Raw genomic sequence first — 24,177 nt, 5'->3', positions numbered from 1 at the left:
TGGCTCTACAATATCATTTCTGTTTTATAATCCACAGGCCTTCTATTATCCTGCATAAAGGGTCTATTATCCTGCATAAACGGTGAAAGCTCCATAACACTCATGCTTACCTTACCGGACCACTTCAGCCAGGCTCCCAAGATTGATGAACAATCAGAGAAGAATGCAGATGTGCTGCCCAATTTGGCAATACAATATAATTTTTCTTTCAAGAATCATTTTTTAGAACTGTGTGGGTTTACATCACTGTTCCCTAATTGGAATTTTTCGAACCTAAATGACAGAACATTTAGATATATAATAATAATAACTTGGATCTCAGGTGCTGAAAGACTGTTTGCAATGCATTTAACTGAACTGTTTCATACTCATTCCTTCATGTTGCTTCTACAACAGATTGATGATGTGCTGTTCATCACCCAGATGAATATTGTTGCTGTGTAGTGTTTGTCTTTGTAACACTTTTCCCCAAATCCCCATTCCCATCCAATCACCAATCCTGAATTCCTCTTCCCAGGGGCTGTGTGATTTATTGAGGTATAACTTAATCATACATTAAATGGATCATACACTTGGTGGGGCGGATGTGGTGAAAGCCACACCAACTCACTGCTGGATCTTCTATTAACTGAGCAATAGCCCACACTGGCCCTTTTTATCCACCCGTGCATAAAAGTGATCCATATTTGCGATATAGAAGAACATAATTCGTCAGCATCATCATTTAGGCCTTTTGTTGCATAAACGCTTATCCTTTTCAAATCCACTCAAGTCTTTTCCTGACTTAAGGATTTTGTAACTTTTTTTAATTAAATACTAGCTCCACATTGCTCAGAAGAAGTTACTATTGCTATTTTATGTTATATTATCAAGTATTCTTTGTTGTGTCATGGTAGCAGTAGTCTGGTCTCAAACTTTGTAAAGCTATGGTATAAATATAAACCACTAACTCTGTGCTTTTCTTCCAATTTAGTTGCCTGTGATGGATAATCCTTTCGATTAATCCTACAGTTGGAGCTCACCTAGGTGGGAGTGGGACCTCGCTTGTTATGCCTTACCTGTTAGTACACTAGCCTGCTACTGCTACCACCACCATTAAGAACGGCATCTTAGGATACCCTGACGTAACTAAGGTTTTGAAAGATTGAGAGTGGTAGCAGCCATCACTCCATCTCTTTAGGTAAGAGAACTATGGGGTGAAGTGAACAAGTTTAGTTAGTAAGTAACTAACTTCTACTGCAGATACGTTATTGTTTATATAGGTTTTTGTAGGCAATATAGGTCCTGGCAGCATACCCTTCAAATGGTCAAGATAGTTACAGAGGGTAGAAAAGCAAAGGCATATATCTAACTATAACTAACCAGTATATACTTTGCTAAGCAGATTAAAAAACACAGCCTGCACCCAAAAAGGCAACAATGCAAATTAAAAGTAAAACACCCCAAAACTACTTCAGGCATAAAGTATGGTAAAATATTTTTTTCCCTTTACTTTTTTTTACAACAAAAAATCAATAACAGGCCCAACCCTCTCCCCAAACAAATCACTCATCCCCCAAAAATGTCCAAAGAAAACTGTCCAATAAAAGTCCAAACTCCCACCCTCTCCACCCACAGAAAAGTTCCTCCCACTAAAACAAAAAATATTACAAAAAGGCCTGGAAGAGGGCGTCATCTACATGGGTCCAGAGGTGATCAATGCTCAGCTCCATCAGGGCCAGCCTGTTCTTAAATCTGTCCATCCGCTGCAGAATCCAGTGCTGAGTGGGAGGGGGGCAGCTATGGCCGTTAGGGCCCCTGACAGCTGGTGGTGGCAATGTATCAGCCGAGAGGTTGCGACTGGCTGCTGGAGGAACTTGGACTCTGGGCAGAGGCAGACGTTTCCACCTCTTCATCCTCCAGGGCCACGATCCAGTGGTTTACAGTCTGGAACGTCTTTAGACTCTACTGCCGCAGCGGGGCTGCTATCTCCTGCCATGTGGGTGGTAATGGTGGACAAGCAGGAGTAGCTATATCAAGAAAAAAAGACAAATTGTAAGCAATGCTCTGTCAAACACCTGTTTAAAAATATATATAAGCACCGTAGCAGTACACTGCTGGTTCCCTATGGCCATTGGAAGTTGATGTGATTAGGAAAGTACCAGGTCATAGAAGAAGTGATTGAATGCACACCATGTTTTGCTGAATCAACCTTTTTAGATAATGCTCAAAGGCAGGAATATTGGGTGTGCTGGCTTGTCTTGTGCTCTGTCCTGAAAGCACATAAATTAATTCATTCAAAAGAAGTTTGTTGCGCCATTATGCTCCAGAGACAAGCCACACAGCTCTGTTGGCAAAAGCCATGAAAATCAATCCACTTGAAACATTTTTCATGCTAGAATTCAATTTTTAATCCATTTTTCATCCATGTGTAAACCATGTTTGCCAATACTTTCTGAGTACACACAGAAACACTGTGATTTGTATACCTTGAATGCTGAAGAAACGCCCCTGTGGGCCTTTTTCAACATCACGTTTGAAATTCACTGTTCTTTCTAGATGACATAAAGATTCACCCAATGCAATTCAGGCACGTAGTCCTTCATCAGGGGTAGCTGTAACATAGAAAAAGTCCATTAGCAATCATTCACAATCTCTCCAAGTTACAAGCAATAAAAACGTAAACAGGCCATTATGCCCTCAACATGCTAACCGTGACATCAATATGCAAACACCCAATGTTCCGTTGACAATTACGCATTAATAACGAAATTGTGCCTACAAATACAAAGAAATAATATATTGTAGTATGAGAAAATATATATATATAGTGCATATTTATACAAGCTCCAATCACAGTGCCTGCAGTGCGCCCCATGTTAACCCCAACCGTGTGCATGAACAAACTGAGAGAAACCAAATACAATCCAAACATAAACTAAAAAATAAATATGAACTGAAAAATAAACTTACAGTGCTCCACATTTAGATCCAAAATCCTAAATCTTTCACTGCCGGAACCAACAGCATAACCATGTGCACTTCATTATGTAAAGCCAACAGAATTGTGCACCAAACCAACTGGTCCTTTATAAACCGGTAGTCAAAACCACAGATGAAACCCATCCCCTTCAACATTACATGCAGTTTAAACCCCACGTGCCAATGAAAGCTCACCAGCAACAAAACAGAAAAGAAATACACAGAACACAAATTCAACAATGACATATTCTTATTCTGACACATTAAACCACAACCGACCACAGTGCCCACACATTCCACAATTAAATAAACTGGAATTGAATACATTAAAAACATTAAATACAGTAGGTCTCGCATTTGCGAGAGTTTGAGCTATCGACTTTCTAAATGGCAATGCCTTTTATTTATGCGTTTTGAAAACCTGCAAGCGGTGCGTAAACACGCACTTTGTACATATAGTCGTTGCTTACAAGAAACAAGTCTGGCAGTAACTGTACCTCTTACTGCCAGCCTTGCTTTTCGTAAGTAAGGACTAGAAGTACAAAGTGCGTGTTTACACACACTTGCAAGTTTTCAAAGCACATAAATAAAAGGCATTGTCATTTACAAAGCCAATAGCTCAAACTCTCGCAAATGCGAGACTTACTGTATTCAATGTTACACATGCAGGAACACAAGTCCTAAAATGAGAAGGAAAAAAGTAAACAGAACTAAATATACTGTTGCACTTCACAAGGAACAACTTGTGATCTCTGCACATGAGGATTTAATTATACATTGGAACCAAATATTTGGATGTATTTTGTCTATTTTCATTGCAGATTTTCTAAATTTGAATGAACTTCTAAATTTTGACTATTGATTTTTCCCTAACTAGCCGCCATGCAATGCAAATATTGTGAAAATTAAATGGACGCCGAGAAGGACCATGCTGGCTGGCTCGAGGTGCTGCATTGTATTGCCATGATATAAATCATGGAACCCAATCCACTCTTGCCATAAAAGAGAAAAGTCACAAGCAGCAGAGAGAGATTACACCGCAGATGAGAAGCCTCTGGCTGGGCTGCCCTCCCACTGGGAGAGGCAGGAAGGCACAATTAACTATTAACCAAGACGATGAAGGAACCTAAAAAGTAAGGCCTTTCTGGGCAAACGAGATGGAATACAGTAAACGGCCAACAACAGCGCGCCGACGCTGTGGCCACATTTTGTCTGCTTTCAATATAAAGTGCGGTTACATAGCTTGTTTGTGTATGACAACTGTCACACTATTTTTATTTTTTGTGCTTTTTTTAATAATCGTCTGCTGGAGCGAGTTGGAGATAACCAGAGCTCCGATGCCAGCTTCTACAGTTGACCACATTTGGAGATTCTGGGGTAATCACTATCAGCCCTAATTCACCAAAATTGGAATAAATACAACTTGAACAGCAGAAGTGTAATTACTTTAGCATATAGTTAATAAAGATGAAGTTACAAGTGGCACATTACAAACCCTATATTACATAGCATAATTAAAACAGAATACAGCATAGTGTAATATAATGCTGCGGAATCTACCATAACGAAACACAGCGTAATGCAGAATAGTGTAGTGCAAGACAGCATGGTGTAGTCTTATACTAGATTGCATTGTATAAAATAACATATCACAGTACGACATAACACAGCCTAGCACTTCACTATAAAGCTTCACAGAACACAGTGCAGCACAGCACAGCGTAAAGCACCAGTGCTGAATCATACCACTTAGCACTGTATCACATAACACAGCATAGCGTGGTATGAATGAAAATTAAATATAACATAGCTCAGTGCAGCCTTTCCCAGCAGAACATAACATAGCACAGCATGGCGTAATACAGCAAGTACATCTATTAATACTCCCCTAATCCTTACTGCAGTTGTGTGCATAGACGGCAACAAACAGAAATTACTCTTTAAAAGGTGTCATTGTAACACATTATCCCATAAAGTGCAACCCAGCGTCTGCAGACCCAGGTTGATATATACTCTAAACCATGGGTCTCCAACTTGGTTCCAGGAGGGCCAGATACTTCCTAGATTTTCAAAATGTCCATATAACATACTTTTGTATACATTACATCTAAATTGAATTCGTTAACATAGTGGTTAGCCTGAAAACCTGAAAGGGATCTGGCCCTCCTGGACATACATGGAACACAAAAAAGACAAAATCATCTTACATTACACATAAAACTATGCATCCTGCAGGTACGTTTGGACAGAAAAAGGAACTTTTTTGGGCAACTCAGTAATCATCAGCAGTTGATTAGAAAGGGTGCCATGATCCCTAAGGCAAGTAAAAAAAAAAAGAGAGACCCATGCCCTAGTTAGGTAGTGAAAGCCAGCACCCATGGGGTGCAGAGGGCCTCTCATACGCCTGGGCTCCAGAGCCAGTTCACATGCTGCATACCCTATGCCCCGATGCCACTCCACTTGCTGCACTATAAATACCGAACCCTCTGCGCAAAAGAGCTGTCCACTTCCTAACATTTAAACAGTTAGATTAATCACCTAAATGTTAAGGATATCTTTTTGCACTTTTCATTTTCACGTTTATCTCCCTCTTTCTTTACCATACTACTGCTTGTGAAAAGTCTTTAAACCACTTCCCTTTGTCCTTCTCCTGATCCTACCCCTCTCCCTCTTCCTGCCGTGACCTTTTGTCCCAGAAACTGCTGCATGTTGTAAAACACAGTTGTAACGCATCCCCGGGATGAAGCCGTTTTCACATCACCGCAGCAACAAAAAAGGCATGTGTGACTACCACCGTCACCCAGAGATGCACCCACCCCACTCACCATGCCGTGGGGGATGCTTGACCAGGAACAACCCTCCCTTCACACACCGACTCCAAGGATGAGCAGAATGCGCTAAACATGACCCCACGCTTCAAGAAGTGACTGGGGTACAAACGTGGCTGTTGTCCACAGTAGACCTCACCTGTATCCTCGTGGAAAGCGTTTGTGGTGCTGAGGCAGGGAAAACCATGAAGAAGAAAAGTAGTCCCCAAACGAAGATATATGCATGTAAAGCGTAAGTATGTAGTACTTAGTTAGTGCTGCATGGAGAAAACCGGAAACGATAAGAAGGGACAAAGATGGAGGATTAACCATTGGAAAGAAAGTATTTTTGTAGGGCACTAACCAAGACAAATAAAAAGCAATCAGTAACTCCTAAAGCATACACAATAGGTCACTTAGCGACAGCGCAAGCGCTTTACGCTCAACCTAAAAATGACCTACAACGACCCGCTGCACTGACAGACAACCAGACACATCAACAAAAGGCCACAACCAAACAAGAGTACTGCTGCTCTTGAAATGTTATACCTAAATATAGAAGAAAGCACAGGGTACAAGGGCCTACATGTGTAGAGCAAATACATTCTGGGTAGTTTAGGGTTTTGTTCATAAAATTTGGTTGGGGTCTAGGGTAAAAAAATAAAACTTTTAGGTGGTGGTTGAAGATAGGCAAGATATGAAGTATACACTTATGGCCAGATTACGATCTTAGGTGCTATTTATCGCACCTGATGAATAACGATACCACGGGGTGCGTTACTTATTTGTAATCATTTGCAGTTGTAATAAATAGCACCTATAATGAGTTTGTGGGGAATAACATGCAGGTATTGGTTTTCAACGTACTAAAACCGACATGATATGATAAATAATGTATGCTTTTCCTTTGTTAAATAGCGGCAGGTTTAAACTGCCAAAAGTTAACAAAGTTTGAGTTGTTTAACATACCTGATAATTATACGACACATTAAAAAAAACTTGTAATTCTGACCCATGTGTGAACAGGGGTTTACGAATGGTTTGGAATTAACCGAACCACTCGTAATCAGCCCCTTAGTAACATATGAGGGTCGTGCACTGCAGTATACTATCTAAAGAACACAGACATCCTGGTTTTCAGAAGAATTTCTTCAATGGTTTGGCCTCATTGTAAACGAATGACTGTTGTTATATTTCTCTCTAGCTTGGCTTTATGATGGCTGAAGTCTGAAGTGCAACTTAGAGTCTTGTCTGGTTCTATGATGGCAACATGTCTGGTGGCTCATTACACTAATGCAACCCTTTTAGGGCTCTGTGTTTGTCTTTATGGTCACAGGTTCATATATCTGTCGGTCAACTCAATCTTTCATCAAACTGAGGTCTCAAAGATGAGCACCGTTAAAACCTCTGCGATTCAATACCAAGAAGCCCCAAGAGATGACCTTAGCACTTTACAAAAACACATTATGTTGGGGGCGCTAGAGGGCGCACGGCAAAATGGCCGCTCAGTGGAGCAGCTCCGCCGGCTAAGCCAACAATCCGTGCAATATCCTGCATTCCTGCCTACGACTGCTGCTTCAAACTTGCATTACAGGGCGGTGGAAAAACAGCGGACACGTCTGGGTGGTTATATTTTGCTGCCATCGAGCTGCCTGGAGGAGAGAGCAGCTGAAAAATCACTGTGCCCGCGTCCACAACATGGCGGACAGGGCAGCGCACTAACTGCGAGGCTGCGAAGAGTCTCGGACGGCGTCTGCCGCTGCTGGTGCTTGGCAGGGGTGGAACGCGCTGCCACTCTGCTGACCATGCCGGCCTTGTGGGATCGGTCTGTGGGCTGCGGACAGCCTGGCGAGTGATGATCCGGAACCCCGGCCGGGACGGGATGTGGTGCGGCTCGCTGTGGGCTGTATGGACTACCCAGTCGCCCTGGACTGCCGGCAGGGCCTGCCTAGAGACCGCTGTTGGCTGGCCTCCGAGCCAGGCTGGCTGGCCGAGTGAGTGCCGCTGTGCAGCAAAATCGCATTGTGACCTCCTGGGCCGACTCTACCCGCTGAGCCCCGTCTCGCCGCCCTTAGACACCTTATCGAGAACTGTCCTCCTGACCCCCCCAGCATCCCACTGAGTTGGATCGCGCACACAAGGCATGATCTCTTGGGCTAGGATGGCACATTTCATAGCCCTGTGAATAGTTTTGACTGCTGGGCCTGCTCCCGGCACCCGCCACTGCCACTCTGCAGACCAGTGATACTCATATGCTTTTACGCCAGTGAGAACTTATCCACGCCACATTCAGCACTCTGCCGTACTAAACAGACTCCACAATGTACTCGCTCTACAGTGCCGTACACATGGCCCACCAGCAGTGCTGTGTTTCCTTGTGCTCCACACAGCTGAGGCGAATAACTTATATTGGGGCAACAGGCACACGTGGCAGACCGACGCTACATGGGTCGCCCGCGGCCTGCACCACACTGGCATTGCACCTTGGCACAAAATGTAGAGTGCACCTTAAGTTGAAGTGCCCAACTTGCCAGACCTTGAGGTCCCCGCCTGTCGCCAAGGCAGACGGCTAAAGGGAGCGGAATCACACTGTGAGCTACAGCCCTACGGGGCAGCCTGCAGATCCTTCAGTACAGGCAGTTGCGTTACATGCCCCACAGACACCAACCTCCATTTTGATTCAGCAGCCCACACCTCTTCCTGACTGAGACCCGGTGCTGTGGCCAAGTGCATAACTTTGTGGGGTGGGTACAGCCTCATACTGAGCTCCGGTTGACCTCCAGTGCCGCCCCCTATCAACATACACGCCACACTTGCCTCTCTTGGGCGCTCTGACCGGCAAGTGGAAAATGGTGAAAACAGAGCGAAGTCAAGCATGGCTCACCTTCAAGCCACGTCGGGCTGGCAAATCATCCCAGGAGCGGCCTCTGACTCGGAGGCTGAGCCGCCTAATGATCACCTGACAAATATTGATAAAACGCTACTCGCGGTGCAAGCCAGTTTACAATCGATTGATGGGAAGATTGACAATTTGAATTTGCGAATGGACCACATGTTTACCAAGTTAGACAAGCATGCGCTGCGACTGGGGGAGGCAGAAGTGCGCATCTCTGATGCAGAAGATGGCCTGCAACAAGTGGCCTCCAAGACACAGCCTATGGAAAAAGTGCTGGTGGTGATTCAAGCTCGCAATGAGGATTTGGAAACCAGATTCAGATGCAACAATGTGCGCATCACCGGATTGCCAGAATCCACAAATACAGGCCACCTAGAGACCTATATCGAAGATCTCCTGCAAACAATTTTCAGGACGGAGAACCTGTCCCCGGTCTTCGTGGTGGAAAGAGCTTATTGATCTTTGGCTGCTCGTCCCCCCCAGCTGCACCTCCGCGCCCCATCATATCACGCCTGCTGAACTAGAGAGACCGGGATACTATATTCCCCATGGCGCGAGAAAAGGGCACAATCACTCAAGAAGATAACACCCTAGCCTTCTACCTGGATTTTACAGCGGCTGTTCAGGATGCACGAAGGGAATAGCAGCCTGTCAAAAAGCTTCTCATATCAGAACAAATCCCTTATTTGATGCTTTACCCAGCAAGGCTGCGCATTGTAGTCAATGGGAAGCCTAAAATATTCACAACTCCCGAGTCAGGAATGGAGTTTGCCAAAACTTTCAAATGCCGCAGTCGTGACTCAGCTAACGCGATGGAGGATGATTGCAGGGACTTTGGCGCAGCGGACAAGTAAAGCGACTGGATAAATGAGAATTTTGGACATTTGGGCATGTCTGCTCTGCGCTGTACCATGGTTGTTCCCTTGCCTGATGGCCTGTCATGGAAGGCCATAACCAAAATGCAATGGACTACCTACATGGACCTGAACTATACAGATAAGAGCTATACCATCATATTAAGCCATTCTCTTTAATGCTTTTGGGTGATCTCATTGTTGTCATTTGATGCTATACTGAATGGGCAGGAATGTTCCTATCTTTGCTGGGCCAACTGGCACTGTGTTGGGAGGGGATGTGTGCTCTGGTGTCCTCCGCATGGGTGTTCCGCATAACAGTTTGCGCCCCTGGTACTGCACAGGGGTTTTTTCCGGGAAGGTTTGGAATGGCTTTGGCACGTTGGGGACGCTAAAGTGGGTGGGGGTGAGTGTAGGAGGGGGTATTGGGGCGGGTTGTTCAGTTGACTAAATGTACTTTGGTAGATATGAGATATATAAGTTCGGCATCAGGCACTCATGTTATCACACGCTCAATATATAAACCAATAAGGTGTAACACCCAGATGGCACATTGATTACCTGTCTCACATGGAATGTAAGGGGACTTCCGGGTTACTACGCGCTATATAAAACCCACATTCATTCATTCATTCATTCACTTAACACGCCAAAAAAAATCCACTAGGTTTTAGCGTATCTAGACTGCCATGCCATAAAAATTGCCCTTATTCAAGAAACACACTTAACTAAGCAATCTGAGGCACGCGTTGGGGCACACTGGGCCGGCTACCGCCTGGCTTCATCCTATTCTTCCTATGCCCACGGGGTGCTCACGCCTATTAGGAAAAATCTCCCCTTCACAATGATTAAATCTAGTGTTGACGATGCTGGGCGGTATGCTATAGTCCACGGAAAACTAGCGGGCAGTCTCATAACCCTTGTCAACACCTATGGTCCTAATACAGACAACCCTGCCCTATTTGAATGTATCCTTTCTACTCTACGGGACTGGCCCGAAGCAGTGATCATGTGGGGGGGTGACCTCAACACACATTTAGATCCGACCAGGGATAAGTCGAGTGCCAGGGATGGTCAATCACCCGGGGCGGCCCAGGTCATTAATGAAGGGATGGCGGAATTGGGACTGCTTGATATGTGGCGTCACAGGCATCCATATAAATTGGAGGGTACGCATGTTTCAACTGTACATGCCAACTGGTCCCGGCTGGATTACTGGGTGTAGAGCGAGAGTGCGGGGGGCTTGGTGTCCGAGGTAGAGAGATTACGCTCAACACTCTCGGACCATATTCCTGTATTACTCGGGTTATGCGTCCCGCAGACCGTCGGCTGCTCCTTCACGTGGTGGTTCCGCCCGGAGGTGCTGCTAGATCTCTTATACACCATGACCATACGCGAGGCAATTGTGCAATACTTTGATACCAATAAAGGCTCGGTCGACAGCGCTATGACTCTTTGGGAGGCGTTCAAGGCCACCATCCGGGGCACCTGCATTAACACGACTGATGGCATACTGCTTGATTTACGCAGACAGTTGGCTAGGGTGGAAACCAATCTACAGAACCTCGAGAGGGACTGTGACAGTTCCCCCTCCGCTCAGACACTAGCAACCATCAAAGAATCCATTCTAGAATATAATAAGATTGCAGATGAGGAAACTAGGTACATCTCTAGATGCTTTGTAGCCCATGCGTATGGTGAGGGTGGGAGGCCATGCCGCCATCTAGCTACTAAAATTAAAGCTCGCAAAGACAGGCACATTATTACTAAGATTACAGATGATGGTGGCCAAGATCACTATACCACACCGGCCATTGTCACACAGTTTAGGGACTTGTATGCAGCACTATACACATCACAGGGCGGCGTTGACACTCGTGAGCTGGACACACACCTATCGAAGTAGCTATTGTGGGGATTTCAGACGGGCAGAGGGAGTTCTTAAGTCAACTCATCACAGAGGAAGATATACGCACGGCGATTAAAACACTCCCAAACAACAAAGCTCCAAGACCTGATGGATTCCCCTGTGAATTTTGTAAAGAATATGCTGAGGAACTAGCCTGGAGATGTATCCTGGAGCCTATGAATCCGGAGTGTTGCCCTAGACCCTTCGTGAGGCCTTAATCACTACCCTCTTAAAAAAAGACAAACCACCGTCCTGTTGTGACTCCTACAGGCCGTTTTCATTTATTAATCCTGGCCAAGATTCTGGCTACCAGGCTGCAGCCCCTCATGCCGAAACTGGTTATCCCAGACCAGTCCGGATTCATCCCCACAAGGTCCACCTCCCATAATCTACGCACGCTCTTTGCCATGCTCCACATCCTTGACCCCGGGCTCCAGGCGGCGGCTGTGATGCTGGACGTGGCCAAAGCCTTTGATTCTATTGAATGGGGGTATCTCTTTTATGTGTTGCGACGTATGGGGTTTCCACCTATTTTATCAATTGGGTGTGCCTATTATATATTGACCCGGGTGCTCGGATCCGAGTAGAGGGTTGCACCTCGGACCCCATTCAAATCCCCAGAGGAACCAGGCAGGGGTGTCCGCTCTCTCCACTCTTGTTTGTGTTAACATTGGAACCACTAGCCTGCATTATTAGACAACGACATAGGGCCTCAGCCCTCCGATTTGCACATCGCCCAGTTAATAGCTCACTCTACGTGGATGACATGTTACTTTTCATAAGGGAACCACACACTTTCATGGCACCGGTCCTCCAAGAATATATTCGGTTTGGCCTATTCTCCGGTCTCAACATCAATTGGGCCAAATCGGTGGTGGTGCCGCTAATGGAGAGCACCCCGCCTCGGGAGCTGGTATTCCCGCTGGTGTGGTCAGTGGACCCAGTAAAATATTTGGAGGTGTGGGTACATCGGGACCCCGACATGGTTGTCTGCGAGAATTATGGCACTGCATATGCGGCATTGGAACAACAGGTTGATAGATGGGTGAAACTCCCTCTGTCATTAGCCTATCGTATAGGCCTCATCAAGATGGTCGTGCTGCCTAAATTTTTATATCTTTTCTGTAACATTCTAATCCCACTGACTCAACAATATTTTAAATCATTGTACTCTCTGCTTCTCTGACTAGTCTGGGGGGTAAGCAAGCCCGTGTAGGCTAGGAGACACTTTCATTGGACTACAAGGAGGGAGGCTTTAGCGTGCCAGATCTCTATTTATATTATATGGGCGCTCACGTGCACTATGCACACTACTGGTTCGGCTCTCATGATTTCATCCTGCACACAGCCGTGGAGGACGGTGACGCACATCCCATTCCCTAAACTCCATTTTAACCCACACCCGCGGACAAACACCCCGCACTGAAATCAATACTATTGATGCCACCATAGCGGCCTGGCAAGTGTTGGGACGTCTGGCTGGGAAACTGCCTCTTTATTCCCCCCTGTTGCCACTTGCCTTTCACTCAGATCTGTCGGTCACGCATGAACGTGGGGCTATGCACACTCTGAAACTAGCAGGGATTACTCGTATGCTGAATGTATGCCCAGACGGTGCCTTCTTGACAGACGAAGACCTTAGCTACATACAGAACAAAACGTCTTTATTGATATTTCTTCTTCATAGATTGAAGAAAGCGATGCAAGCACATTACCCCACTTTGCCCACAGAGCCCCCAGCACTGCAGAGACTACATACGCTGCTCCTCAGCCCTATATGCCACAAACTCATTACCAAGCTCTACTAGGCGGCCAGGGCCGAGAAGCTCCCCCCACATAACAGGAGTCTGGAGAGATGGAACCGATCTTTAAACGCACAACTAACGCAGCAAGATTGGGAACACTGCTGCCAGATGACCAGTGCCATGGCATTTAATGGTAACCTCAGAATAATTCACTTCAAATACATTCATGAGGCTTACCATACCCAGCAAAAGTTATTCAAATATGGACTTAGAGACACTGATGCCTGCAAGCGCTGTGGAATGGCGGGAGCCGACTTCTGGCATCTAGCCTGGCAGTTCGGGCTGGACTGTTCCGATTGGGCGCAGGGTCAAGACTGATTTGGATATGGCTGGGTCCATACTGGAATGGCATGGTGAGCAAAAAAACTATGGATTTAGGCGCAGCTCTCTGTACTGGGGTGGAAGTATGACACTGTTCTGCATTCTGGCAATCAATTGTTCTTTTTGCATTTGTCACCCCGAGTGGGACGGGTATGCCCAGACGTGGGTCTCATGCTCTCCATGCCACTGGAGCTAAGCTATCCTGGCTGATGAGGGCTGACAGCCCAAAACCGGTCCTAGGATGCTTGTTTCCAGTCCAGGGAGGACCTGGCCTGGCAGCTCGGGCTGGACTATTCTCATTGGGTGCAGGGTCAAGACTGATTTTCATATGGCGGGTCAAAACGGGAATGGCAAGGTTGAGCAAAAAAACGATGCATTTAGGCCCAGATCTCTGTACTGGGGTGAATGCATGACATTTTTCTGCATTCTGTCCATCAATTGTTCTTTTTGCATTTGTCACCCCGAGTGGGATGGGTATGCCCAGATGTGGGTTCCGGGCTCTCCATGCCACTGGAGTCAAGCTAGCCTGACTGATGAGGGCTGAAAAGCCCCAAACTGGTCCTAGGATGCTTGTTTTCAGTCCAGGGAGGACCTGGCCTGGCAGTTTAGCCTGGACTGTTCCCATTGGGCACAGGGTCAAGACTGATTTGCGGGGGCATGGCTAGCGGCCGATGGGAATGGTCGCTCTCTAAAGCGGCTCCGCAGCCCTCGCCAAATATCCGAGCATTTCTCTGCTTCTAAAACTGGAGAATTCCCAATCACATCAGGAATCTCAGCAAGACCTAATCCAGCACGATGGTGTCACTTGGGGAGAAGGTCCGTCGGCATTTGAGCTGAGCAGAGCATCTGACTCGCAACGCTCCGCAAGAGTCAAGATGGCGGCGGGGAAAAACATCGAGCTAGCCCCGAGCATACCCCACAGAATGTATCTGCACTGAGAGATCGGCGTTGCTAGGAGCTGCAAGACCCCCCCACCCTCCCGGGGGCTACTGGAAAGCAGCGCAGGTGTGGGTACAACGGAGCACCACTGCAGACAGAGACATGAGTGAGGGGCGCCCAAGGCCTGTGGCGGCTGAAAGCAGACCGGGTTAGTGGCTAAATTGTGGCCCCGGCTTTGGGGCCTGCCCGCGAGGCCGCTGGAACACGCTGTGCACCGCAGCATTTCTCAGAGGACACCGGGGAGACGAGGTGAGAGAGGATGGGCTGAGAGCTCCAGTGAGTGAACACGCGAAGATAACGCCCTCGCCTTCCAAGTGAGGTGGGGAGCAAGAAGAGCAGCAGACTGTAAGTGGAGGTGCCGGCTGAGGGGCCTACCCCGTAGACGCTGAAATAAGACAGCTCCCTTCGACTACAGATCTGTAACTGCAACGGGAGCACCTCTATACACAGCGGACACCGGACCCACGTTATCCTACTAATCCCTACAGAGGTCTGGGAACGAGGTGGTAATAGAGCGGCATAACCCATCCGAGGCCTAAGCTGGCTGGCAAAACCTGAACTGCACCCCCAAGACTATTACAGAGATTAACTCCTTGACCTATAGGCACGGCTGTGACGAGAAGGTGCTACCTGGCAATCTGGCCCCCGCGGTCCTCTGGCCTCCCACGTACTCCCTTTGTGGACTGCCAGAGTAGAAGTAATGATGCAAACCCAGAGCTTTCCCAATTCCCCGAGGGTCCAGGATGCGGTGGAGGTGGGGTTCCCACTGATTGAGACCATATGGTTGCGTGCCAACACGAAGCTCCCTACACCGGATGCCCTGGCCTTGTTTAGTGGTAGAAGGTGCACAATCTGACCTAATAGTGACTTTGCTGTGGGGTGGAGACCACTTGAATCCTTGCCTGTTTGGCAGACCCACCTGGAACACCGACAGGCTGACGGAGGGTAATCCTTTCCTCCCGGCAGGCGGCGGCAACTACTGGTGTGTTTCCACGAATAGATACGTCTCTCTTGTTCCCTGCGCACTCACCATGGCCATCAATAAAGGATTGAAATCTCAAACGCAAAAGCAGCTGGCAAAATTTGCCTGGACCAAACAGGGAGAAGACATCACTGTGACACCTGAAGATGATCCCAAAACCACACAACCTCGTCCCCCAACTAAAAATCTTACCCTTGAGGACGTCATGGAGGCCATAGCAGGGGTACGAACATCTTTGGAGTCACGAATCGACTCGGTAAATATTGAAGTAACCCTCCTGCGAGCAGAAGACGTTGAAACCACAACAGCCCTCGTCTCTGACACCTCAATGCTGCAGCGGCAAGTTGCTCAACTCCAAGATCAACAGAAACGGATGGAAGAGCTCCTGGATGATTATGAAGGGGGGGCGAGATGAAATAACATCTGTATCCTGTATAAACAAGAAACTCACTGAGTGGTACAATGATAGTCTGCTTACCCTGGAAGAAATAAATTATCTTAAAGTGTTTAAACCCAACTACCCATGCATTTACACACTTCCGAAAGTACACAAACACCTCACTTTCCCTCCGGGTAGACCAATAGTAGCAGGAATTGGGGGCCCCACGGAGAGATTAGCTGAATACGTGGATCTTTTTCTGTCACCACTTGTAAAAAACCTACCTTCATATATAAGGGACACAAAGCATATATTGAACATCCTGTCAGATCTAAGATGGGAGGAGAGCATGATCTTGGTGACGATGGACGTGGTGTCACTGTACACCAGCATTGAACTTGAGTTGGGAATGAAAGCCATAGAAAACATTTTGTTTAAAAGAGCTGCTTCTCAATGGAAGCACACAGAGATGCTGATCGATATGATGCGCATTATTCTCAATAACAATGTATTTTTATTCAATTCCCAATGGTACAGACAGAAGAAGGGAGTGGCGATGGGATCCAAATTTTCCCCCAGTTTCGCCAATTTGTTCATGGGTAAATTGGAAGAGGACTGGGTATGGGGACCAGGAGGAGGCAGATATCATGACTCTATTCTATACTGGGGGCGCTACATCGATGATTGTCTAATGATATGGACAGGCACCCCGGAGAGCCTGACGGAATTTTGTACATACCTTAATTCGAACACTTCACGTATGCAGTTTACACAAGAATCAAGCAGCATGAGTATCAAATTTTTGGACATTGAAATCTTTATTAAAGACAACAAATTACACACCAAACTACACAGAAAAGACACTGCATGCAATGCGATTCTACACGCAAAGAGTGCACATCCACCGCACCAAATCAATGCTATCCCCCTAGGCGAATACACCAGGGCCAGACGGAACTGCAGTGTAGACACAGATTTTCGACTCTGTTTACGGGACATGGAAACCAGATTCATTAAAAGGGGATATAGTAAATCTATAATCCAGAAAGCAGAGAACAAAATCAGAAACACAGACAGAACCAAAACTATTACAGACAAGGAGAAGAAACCCACAGACACATCAGTCAGGCTGATCACCAACTACGATGGTTACAGTAGGGCCCTATCTAAAAGCCTACAGAAACACTGGCACATCCTCACAAATGACTCCTCTCTATCAAAATTCATTAACAAAAGACCACAGATTACTTACCGTAGGGGCAAAACACTACGCGCACGCCTTAGTCCCAGTTATACACACAACGTATTCCCAGACACATGGCTAAGTGTAGGATCCAAGGGTTTTTTCAAATGCGGATTTTGTGGAATTTGTAGATGGGCTGACGACAAGAAAAAGACATTTCACGGCCCAAACAGGGAGTATGATATCAGGGTGAATATTAATTGCAATACTAAATTTGTAGTCTATGTACTAGAATGTACGTGTGGAGGCAAATATGTAGGCAGTACTATAAGATGCCTGAAGGAAAGGATTGTAGAACACGTAAGAGCCTTAAAACAGAAAGATGCAAGATACCCCATGGCATTACACATTTGGGAGTGTTCTACACAAGGCCAAACCAAGAAGTTCAAATTCTATGGTATAGACTTTTGCAAACAAAACCCTAGAGGAGGCAATAGGGAGCTTAACTTGAGGAGACTGGAAGCCTTCTGGATCATGCGCTTACGAACCCATGACCTAGGTTTTAATAGTGACAATGAGATGCACTATTTCCTAGGAGACTGATGGGGTGATAACTTTTGGAGTCTGGTATGATATTGATTCTGCATGTTTTGTCCATATTATGTGACCATTTCAACAATGTATATAAACTGTAATGATCACAACTGAACCATACACCACTTTAGAAACTAAAAGTACCATCATGTGTTCACAACCATATCACACTGTACGTTTGACCGTTCAAAGAATAAATGTCACCACAACCATCAAATGAGAGTATACTGAGAACGATATAAGATGGACAGCACAGTACAATGTAGACTCCTGTATGTATATTCTGCATCTACTAATTACTGTGCCCCTGTGGCTTGTATATCTTCTCCAATATGTACTGAATTGTTCTGCTTTTCGCTGTCATGTTTTTGATACACAAACCGAAATTTTCATGATCATTCTGCGTTATTACATATACGATGCGTTGCCGTAACTTTTACCGTTTCTCTATCGTAAACCGAGAAGGTGAATCTATCACTTTATATCTTGTATCGATTTTCTGTCTTGAATTCTTTTGAAAGGATTGTTGCAATAATTATCATTTTCTCGAGTTGACGTATCTTGACAAACTTCCAGACAAACACACCTCAACCAACGCATGCGCACCACCAAACACGTTCGAACACACTCGTTCTAGTGTTTGCATTAGTGTCCCAATAAAAGCACTTCTGGGTATGCGCACTAAAGACACCCGCAAACACACGCGGAGAGCACCGGGCACCTACGGATGGATGTACTCGTCTTCTGGTAAGAAATAGTCCTGAATCCTTGGGATTCTAGTATATTTACCGCCCCATTTGATGAATATAAAGCGAGCGAGTTACCGATTACGTATTATGCCTTACAGAGCCTGAGTGGTTGAATATAACAGTGTGACAACCTCACAGAATGTGTTGGACCTCATGGTGAATGCCTACAGATAACGCCGAATTACACCGCTTTTGTTTGAAATATAAGACCTCCTGGGTCGGAATTATCACCAGGTTGAAGGTAAGCCTGGATTGGAGTGCATACTCCGTCGCATGTTGTAAACTCGTGTATCATAGGACTCTCATTTTTGATTATGGTTAGCTAACATATAGTCAGGAAGACGATCTTGATAGATTGTTGGTTATCTTACTTGCTTATAGGTCAGATTTATTGGCCGTACTACGACAAGGTAGGGGTACTTCGTTAATCCGCTCGCACGTTTATAATTTCCTCTCTCTGTGGGGCTAACGATAGATTTTTACCCACTCACTTGGTCATCGCGGTCTAATACAGTTTCAAACCATCGTGCTTGAACACACAAGATTTTCACAGGGATGTAATATAGATGATATATCCATTCATACTGCACTTGCTGTGAAGGGGTCTTTTTAGCATTTTCACGCATTAATGACGACGAATGCCTTTATTTATTCCCTATTTCTCTGTTTTTTGTCAAGAATACTCAACACTTTAATTTTTGGCACCTATATTGACGCATGGGTGATTTATCCTAAACACCTGGTTACCGCTTGGTAGACCATGGTGCTCTTTGACTAATGTCGGTTCCCACCTTCCAAATTTGATTGGAAAACTTTATTTTCTGTCTATCATAACATTCAGGTACTTGCCTGTGATATGTACTCTGTATGTGTTTTTCTTACCAGCCCTGAAGAAGTCGGGGGTGTGTGTACCCCATGACGAAACACGTGTTGGCTGGCTGGATTATTCTGAATTACACCATAAAACCAAAAACTGAATCTACTTGATCGTCCTGTGATCCCTCATTATTCAATTATTGTGTTATATGATTTTGTTTTAGATACAAATGGTAATATGCCTTAAACACTGTGATTTTAACGTGTGCACAGTCCTGCTTTCTCAACATCTGTATCCTGGGAGTTCCTGAAAGAATGGAGAGACCTGCCATGGACCTCTTTGTGGAAGACCTAGTACTCAATAGACTCCAACCCAAACGTCTCCCCAGCTATTTCTCCATCGAACGGGCCCACAGAGTTCCCGGAGGATGTCCAAAGCCGGTAGCTCCCCCCGAGGCCCATAAATGCGAGAGTCTTCAATTTCCGCGACATAGACATCATCTTGCGGACTGCGAAAGCCGGACCTCCTCTGAAAATCGATAATGCGAATGTCACTTTTTTCCCGGACTTCACGGTCAAAGTCCAGGCACAAAGGCGCAGCTTTACAGCAGTTAAGAAAGCATTTCGAGATAAAGACATCAAATACTCCATGCTGTTCCCGGATAAACTTTGCATAGAATCTGAAGGTAAGACTTGTTTTTTTCTATCCCCGGTGGAAGCTTGGGAGTGGCTGGACGGATGGCGACAAATTGGGAGGCCTTCAGATGGTCGCAACAATAGGAGCCCCAACAACAGCCAACGTGCCCCTCCTGTGCCAAAAGAGCGGCTTCTGGAGGGAGATTAAGATGGAGCACACTGACTCGAACCGCTTCCTCTTGCTACTCTTGCTGACTTTCCTTAGTTATATTTGTCCTCTCAGTTCTGAAACTACGAAACACATGGGCTATAATACTCCGACTGATGGTCGACATTATCTCTATGGCGGAACTGCTAGTATCAGACATACGACTAACTGTCTTAACACCAACCAGACACTACCATGAGGATTGAACTAGACTTAATAGCATCTAAGTATACCATGAACACATTATGCTGATAAGGTGAGGGGTGGAGGTGGTTAGCCAGGCACCTCACACTTGGACGGGTGGGCCACAGGCACTCTGCCTTGTTGGGGAGTGGAAAGTTTGAATTCCACTGGCAGGGGGCAGGGAGGGGGGTTCAGAAGGGGAAAGGGGGGGTTGTTGGGGTTTTCATCGTAATCAGTTTTTTTGCACAGAGCATCCGAGTGAGTTTATCTCCGCCATACCTAAAGACTAGACTACTGTTGTCATCCATGTATTTGGGGGGTGGGACTGTGGCGGTTCCGCGAATGCTGTTACCAGGCACCACTTCTCGTACAGGGGTTCGTCATATATGCTGCATATACTCGAACTGAGCTTACCGCCTCTTTGCTCTTTGTAACTACCGAGTCATGGCAGATTCAAAAGATGTGAGGTTATCAATATTGAAGTGGAATTTTAATGGCCTATGCAGTAAAATAAAGAGGGGAGTGGTTCTGCAGTACCTCAAGAGACAGTCGCCAGATTTAGTGCTCCTGCAAGAAACCCACTTGGTGGGTAACAGCTGTAAAGCTCTCCACAGGTGGGGATACAAACTTGTTGCACATGCAGGGTTCACATCCGGGTCCAGGGGCACAGGTATTCTCATTCGCAAAAATCTAGCCCTTACAACTACCCGTATATGGACTGACCCACAAGGTAGATTTGCGGTATTGGAGGCACTTTGGGAGGGTAAACCACTAAATATAATATCGGTCTATCTTCCACCGGCTCTGGGAAAAATGGCACTACAAGACCTGGGGAAGATATTAATAGACCTCCCCCCAGGCACTCTCATACTGGGAGGGGACTTCAATATCATAATGGACAAAACAGTCGACAGAAACCCCCCAAAAGTGTCCCCCCGTCGTAGTACGTACCTTGCTGACTTCTCCCAGGCAATAGGAATTGTGGACATATGGCGGGTACTGAATTCTAATGCAGTCCACATCACACTATATTCCAACGCACACAAAAGTCAGTCCCGTATTGACTATTTTTTTACGTCCCTTGCAGACATAGGCCACTTCCAACATCCCCTGGGGCTCCCCAGAGGTATCTCCGATCCTTCTCCCCTCATGGTGGACCTCACTTTCCACCAGCGACATACCCGAGGTCCCATAATAATCAGCCTATGGCTTCTTAATATCCCAGACATCAAGGAAGACCTGGCTGAAAACACAGATCATTATTTCACTGCAAATGTTGGATCCGTTAATTCAGCAAATACTATTTCGGAGGCCTATAAGGCAGTAATTAAGGGACGAGCTCTGGCACTGAAGGTAGGCTATATCCGATACCAAAATGAACAATTGACCCAACTGGAAAGTGACTTGCTCCTCTTGGAGATGGAACACAATGCCTCTCCCACTGAGGCCACGGCCCAAAAACTCCAAAACAAACAGCTTGAATACAAGGCCTTAGCACACGAAAAAACTCAGGCGAGACTTCTTCATACACGCCATCGAGTTTATGAACTTGGTGAAAGAGCGTGCAAGATGTTAGCATGGCTGGAGCGGCGGGATCAGGCAGCACGATGGGTCCCCGAGATCTTGCTCGAGGATGGAAGGCGGGTAGCGGACCCCCGGGAAGTAGCAGAAGTGTTTGCGGACCACCTTGAGGCAGTAAACACCTCCAAAATGACCTCCTCCTCTGAGGACTCACGTCAATTATTGGAGGAAATGAACCTACCTACACTCTCAGACAGTGATAAAGACGCCTTAGATGCAGGCCTAACAGCAGAAGAGATCTGCAAGGCTATTTTTGCTATTCATTCCGGGAAGGCAATGGGGCCTAACGGTATTCCAATTGAGTTCTTCAAGGGGATGGCCTTAAAGTGACACCTCACCTTAAAAATATGTATGGCGAAAGTCTAGAGCGGGGAATTCTTCCCTTAGATCAAAGACTGGCTTCCATAGTAGTCATACAGTAACCAGGTAAACCGGCATCTCACTGTAGCTCGTATAGACCCATTTCTCTAATCAGTTCAGAAGCCAAGGTATTAGCTAAACTCCTTGAGTCTCGGCTTATCGCAGTCCTCCCATCTCTGAACCACGAAGACCAATCAGGGTTTGTACCAGGCCGGAACACCGCCTTAAATATTCGCTGCATCCATAACGCCCTTGGCAGGTAGCCGTACTTGTAAGAAGATGCGGTTATATTATCGTTAGACGCCACTATGGCTTTTGATTCAATAGAGTGGCCTTACCTTTTCAAAGTCTTGGCAAGATTTGGTTTTGGCCCGCGATTTCAACAATGGGTGAAATTGCTCTATACCGGACTGTTGGGTCAAGTCAGAGTGAACAACCATACGTCACGTATATTTGCCTTAAAGAGGGGGACCAGGCAGGGATGCCCCCTGTCCCCCTTACTGTTTGCACTGACCCTGGAGCCATTGGCCCACTGGGTTCGACGGGATATCTCAATACGGGGACTGAGGTGGAGCGAAGATAAAGAGGACCAAATATCGTTATACGCCGACGATATCTTAATATACTTAGCATCCCCTCGAGCTTCTCTTAATAGTTTATTTAACGTTATCACCAACTTTGGCAAATATGCTGGATATACCATCAACTTGTCCAAATCTGTCTTATACGTCTTACACGGCACCTCGCCCCGACTACCTCGCGGCTACACGATCGAGCTGGCCACCGAGGGATTCAAGTACATGGGCATTTTTATTACACCAGACCCCAAACTGTTTTATAATCGCAACCTTCAAGGTCCCCTCAAGCGGCTACAAGAAGATGTCAAACACTGGAGGTCGCTGCCCTTATCTCTCTTGGGGAGGGCGGCCCTATTTAAAATGTTAGCACTCCCTAGATTTTTATATGTACTCCAAAACTGCCCATTCCCACTCGAGGATACTTATTTTACTACCATTGAAGGTGAACTCCGTACCTTACAATGGGATGGGAAAGCACCTCGTATCGCCCTACAGAAGCTAACAAAAGTATGGCACGATGGGGCGATTGCCCTTCCGGACTTACGCCTCTATTATTAGGCCTCGCAACTGGTGGTTGTCAATCACTTGATTGGCTCCCCGTCGAACCCAGCGTTCCAGTTAGAACACTACCAAACAGGGAGGGAGGGATATCTGGGGGCTCTTTACAGTAAGGTTCGAAAAGGTCGCTATTTAGGACCCATGTCACAAACTGTGGCCGTTTGGCATAAGGCCACTAAGCGCCTAGGATAGGCGGATACATTTACAAAAGCTGCGCCTCTATGGTCCTCTCAGAGGTTGTGATTGCTCTGCCAGTATATGGGGTTTGATAGATGGGACACCATCGGCATAACCAACATAGGAGACTTGATCAGTAAAGGGAAGCTTCTCACATTTAAGGAATTACAGACCAAATATGATCTTGCACTAGGTGAGGTTTACCGATATTTGCAGATCAGGCACACTCTTCTCACAAGTGTTCCAGACCTGTCCTCCCTGCCGGGCTCCTCCCCTTTGGAGGACCGCCTGCTCACAGAACCGCTCTCGAAGGGGGCTGTCTCCTGGACATACCGTAAGCTCTACAATAACTTACCGGATTCTATCCAGGCTCTTCGAGAACACTGGCAAACAGACGTAGGGCCAATAGACGACGAAGATTGGCAAACTGCCTTAATGTCCCCCAGGGAAACTGCAATGAATTACCGCTTTTGCCTCATACAACTGAAAATACTTCACAGGTCTTATCTCTCGGGGGTACTCCTGGCCAAAATAGGAAGCCGAACAGATGCGTTGTGCCTCAGAGGATGCGACCAAGACAGTACCTTTTGCCACGTCCTGTGGGAATTCCCATCATATGTCCCCTGTGAGGGACCGCAACTAACAAAATGAGAGACACACTGGGTAAACACCTTCAATTATCACCAAGAATGGGGATTCTG

The sequence above is a fragment of the Triturus cristatus genome, chromosome 8 (assembly GCF_964204655.1).
Source record: "Triturus cristatus chromosome 8, aTriCri1.1, whole genome shotgun sequence".
Lineage (NCBI taxonomy): Eukaryota > Metazoa > Chordata > Amphibia > Caudata > Salamandridae > Triturus > Triturus cristatus.
This window is presented reverse-complemented; position numbering follows the sequence as displayed.